We start from the raw sequence: 4,874 nt of genomic DNA, 5'->3' as shown, positions 1-4,874 counted from the left end.
TTGTGAAACTCTGCACTAGTCTGTCTACCTGTATACTCTTACCTGTAAGTCCAGTTATTGTGAAGTGGAAATGTCTAAGAGCAACAACGGCTCAGCCGCGAAGTGGTAAGCCACACAAGCTCACAGAACGGGACCACCGAGTGCTTAAGCGCTTAGCGAGCAAAAATCGTCTGTCCTCACATGCCGCACACATGCCTAAGATGACCGTACAGAAACAGTTTGTCGAGATCGGTGTGGAAGAACTTGACCGGTCTACACAGAGCCCTGACCTCAACCTCATCGAACACTGCAAGCCAGGCATAATCGCCCAACATCAGTGCCCAATCTCACTAATGCTCTTGAGGCTGAATGGAAGCAAGTCCCGGCAGCAATGTTCCAACATCTAGTGGAAAGCCTTCCCAGACCAAGTCCATATTAATGCCCATAATTTTGGAATGAGACTTTCGACGAACAGTGTGACAGGTCATGTAGTGTATGTCTGTCTGGGTTAGTGGGAGGTTAGGGGAAGTTATGAACTTTCATACCAATGATTATCCTAGCATTTCTGCTGCCTTTCAGTTATTCCTATTTGTTCTTGTGAATTCATATTGAAAATTGATGCAGTTAACATATTGCAGACAGGGACAAATGATCCACATACCACTATTTTCACTATGAATGGTGGATAGAGGGCAGGATAGACAGACTGGTAGACTATACTGGTCTGTGGTATAGTGAAAGCTGATCTGTGGGATAGTAAAAGTTGATCTGTGGTATAGGAAAAGCTGATCTGTGGTATAGTGAAAGCTGATCTGTGGTATAGTAAAAGCTGATCTGTGGTATAGTAAAAGCTGATCTGTGGTATAGTGAAAGCTGATCTGTGGTATAGTAAAAGCTGATCTGTGGTATAGTAAAAGCTGATCTGTGGTATAGTGAAAGCTGATCTGTGGTATAGTGAATGCTGATCTGTGGTATAGTGAAAGCTGATCTGTGGTATAGTAAAAGCTGATCTGTGGTACAGTAAAAGCTGATCTGTGGTACAGTAACAGCTGATCTGTGGTATAGTAAAGCTGATCTGTGATATAGTAAAGCTGATCTGTGGTATAGTAAAGCTGAGCTGTGGTATAGTGAAAGCTGATCTGTGGTATAGTAAAGCTGATCTGTGATATAGTAAAGCTGATCTGTGGTATAGTGTAAAAGCTGATCTGTGGTATAGTGAAAGCTGATCTGTGGTATAGTAAAAGCTGATCTGTGGTATAGTAAAGCTGATCTGTGGTATAGTAAAGCTGATCTGTGGTATAGTGAAAGCTGATCTGTGGTATAGTAAAGCTGATCTGTGCTATAGTGAAAGCTGATCTGTGGTATAGTAAAAGCTGATCTGTGGTATAGTGAAAGCTGATCTGTGGTATAGTTAAAGCTGATCTGTGGTATAGTAAAGCTGATCTGTGGTATAGTAAAGCTGATCTGTGGTATAGTAAAAGCTGATCTGTGGTACAGTAAAAGCTGATCTGTGGTACAGTAACAGCTGATCTGTGGTATAGTGAAAGCTGATCTGTGGTATCGTAAAAGCTGATCTGTGGTATAGTAAAAGCTGATCTGTGGTATAGTGAAAGCTGATCTGTGGTATAGTAAAAGCTGATCTGTGGTACAGTAAAAGCTGATCTGTGGTACAGTAACAGCTGATCTGTGGTATAGTAAAGCTGATCTGTGATATAGTAAAGCTGATCTGTGGTATAGTAAAGCTGAGCTGTGGTATAGTGAAAGCTGATCTGTGGTATAGTAAAGCTGATCTGTGATATAGTAAAGCTGATCTGTGGTATAGTGTAAAAGCTGATCTGTGGTATAGTGAAAGCTGATCTGTGGTATAGTAAAAGCTGATCTGTGGTATAGTAAAGCTGATCTGTGGTATAGTAAAGCTGATCTGTGGTATAGTGAAAGCTGATCTGTGGTATAGTAAAGCTGATCTGTGCTATAGTGAAAGCTGATCTGTGGTATAGTAAAAGCTGATCTGTGGTATAGTGAAAGCTGATCTGTGGTATAGTGAAAGCTGATCTGTGGTATAGTAAAGCTGATCTGTGGTATAGTAAAGCTGATCTGTGGTATAGTAAAAGCTGATCTGTGGTACAGTAAAAGCTGATCTGTGGTACAGTAACAGCTGATCTGTGGTATAGTGAAAGCTGATCTGTGGTATCGTAAAAGCTGATCTGTGGTATAGTAAAAGCTGATCTGTGGTATAGTGAAAGCTGATCTGTGGTATAGTAAAAGCAAATTTGTGGTATAGTGAAAGCTGGTCTGTGGTATAGTAAAGCTGATCTGTGGTATAGTAAAGCTGATCTGTGGTATAGTGAAAGCTGATCTGTGGTATAGTGAAAGCTGATCTGTGGTATAGTATAGCTGATCTGTGGTATAGTGAAAGCTGATCTGTGGTATAGTAAAGCTGATCTGTGGTATAGTAAAGCTGATCTTTGGTATAGTGAAAGCTGATCTGTGGTATAGTAAAGCTGATCTGTGGTATAGTAAAGCTGATCTGTGGTATAGTGAAAGCTGATCTGTGGTATAGTGAAAGCTGATCTGTGGTATAGTGAAAGCTGATCTGTGGTATAGTGAAAGCTGATCTGTGGCATAGTAAAGCTGATCTGTGGTATAGTAAAGCTGATCTGTGGTATAGTGAAAGCTGATCTGTGGTATAGTGAAAGCTGATCTGTCGTATAGTAAAGCTGATCTGTGGTATAGTGAAAGCTGATCTGTGGTATAGTAAAGCTGATCTGTGGTATAGTAAAGCTGATCTGTGGTATAGTGAACGCTGATCTGTGGTATAGTGAAAGCTGATCTGTGGTATAGTGAAAGCTGATCTGTGCTATAGTGAAAGCTGATCTGTGGTATAGTGAAAGCTGATCTGTGGTATAGTGAAAGCTGATCTGTGGCATAGTAAAGCTGATCTATGGTATAGTAAAGCTGATCTGTGGTATAGAGAAAGCTGATCTGTGGTATAGTGAAAGCTGATCTGTCGTATAGTAAAGCTGATCTGTGGTATAGTAAAGCTGATCTGTGGTATAGTGAAAGCTGATCTGTGGTATAGTAAAGCTGATCTGTGGTATAGTAAAGCTGATCTGTGGTATAGTGAAAGCTGATCTGTGGTATAGTGAAAGCTGATCTGTGGTATAGTGAAAGCTGATCTGTGGTATAGTAAAGCTGATCTGTGGTATAGTGAAAGCTGATCTGTGGTATAGTGAAAGCTGATATGTGGTATAGTGAAAGCTGATCTGTGGCATAGTAAAGCTGATCTGTGGTATAGTAAAGCTGATCTGTGGTATAGTGAAAGCTGATCTGTGGTATAGTAAAAGCTGATCTGTGGTACAGTAAAAGCTGATCTGTGGTACAGTAACAGCTGATCTGTGGTATAGTGAAAGCTGATCTGTGGTATAGTAAAAGCTGATCTGTGGTATAGTGAAAGCTGATCTGTGGTATAGTAAAGCTGATCTGTGGTATAGTGAAAGCTGATCTGTGGTATAGTGAAAGCTGATCTGTGGTATAGTAAAAGCTGATCTGTGGTATAGTGAAAGCTGATCTGTGGTATAGTAAAAGCTGATCTGTGGTATAGTAAAGCTGATCTGTGGTATAGTGAAAGCTGATCTGTCGTATAGTAAAGCTGATCTGTGGTATAGTGAAAGCTGATCTGTGGTATAGTAAAGCTGATCTGTGGTATAGTAAAGCTGATCTGTGCTATAGTGAAAGCTGATCTGTGGTATAGTAAAAGCTGATCTGTGGTATAGTGAAAGCTGATCTGTGGTATAGTAAAAGCTGATCTGTGGTATAGTAAAGCTGATCTGTGGTATAGTAAAGCTGATCTGTGGTATAGTGAAAGCTGATCTGTGGTATAGTAAAGCTGATCTGTGGTACAGTAAAAGCTGATCTGTGGTACAGTAACAGCTGATCTGTGGTATAGTGAAAGCTGATCTGTGGTATAGTAAAAGCTGATCTGTGGTATAGTAAAAGCTGATCTGTGGTATAGTGAAAGCTGATCTGTGGTATAGTGAAAGCTGATCTGTGGTATAGTAAAAGCTAATTTGTGGTATAGTGAAAGCTGGTCTGTGGTATAGTAAAGCTGATCTGTGGTATAGTAAAGCTGATCTGTGGTATAGTGAAAGCTGATCTGTGGTATAGTAAAGCTGATCTGTGGTATAGTGAAAGCTGATCTGTGGTATAGTGAAAGCTGATCTGTGGTATAGTGAAAGCTGATCTGTGGTATAGTGAAAGCTGATCTGTGACATAGTAAAGCTGATCTGTGGTATAGTAAAGCTGATCTGTGGTATAGTATAGCTGATCTGTGGTATAGTGAAAGCTGATCTGTGGTATAGTAAAGCTGATCTGTGGTATAGTGAAAGCTGATCTGTGGTATAGTGAAAGCTGATCTGTGGTATAGTGAAAGCTGATCTGTGGTATAGTAAAGCTGATCTGTGGTATAGTGAAAGCTGATCTGTGGTATAGTGAAAGCTGATATGTGGTATAGTGAAAGCTGATCTGTGGCATAGTAAAGCTGATCTGTGGTATAGTAAAGCTGATCTGTGGTATAGTGAAAGCTGATCTGTGGTATAGTAAAAGCTGATCTGTGGTACAGTAAAAGCTGATCTGTGGTACAGTAACAGCTGATCTGTGGTATAGTGAAAGCTGATCTGTGGTATAGTAAAAGCTGATCTGTGGTATAGTGAAAGCTGATCTGTGGTATAGTAAAGCTGATCTGTGGTATAGTGAAAGCTGATCTGTGGTATAGTGAAAGCTGATCTGTGGTATAGTAAAAGCTGATCTGTGGTATAGTGAAAGCTGATCTGTGGTATAGTGAAAGCTGATCTGTGGTATAGTAAAGCTGATCTGTGGTATAGTAAAGCTGATCTGTG

The sequence above is a fragment of the Oncorhynchus keta genome, chromosome 29 (genome assembly GCF_023373465.1).
Source record: "Oncorhynchus keta strain PuntledgeMale-10-30-2019 chromosome 29, Oket_V2, whole genome shotgun sequence".
Classification (NCBI taxonomy): domain Eukaryota; kingdom Metazoa; phylum Chordata; class Actinopteri; order Salmoniformes; family Salmonidae; genus Oncorhynchus; species Oncorhynchus keta.
This window is presented reverse-complemented; position numbering follows the sequence as displayed.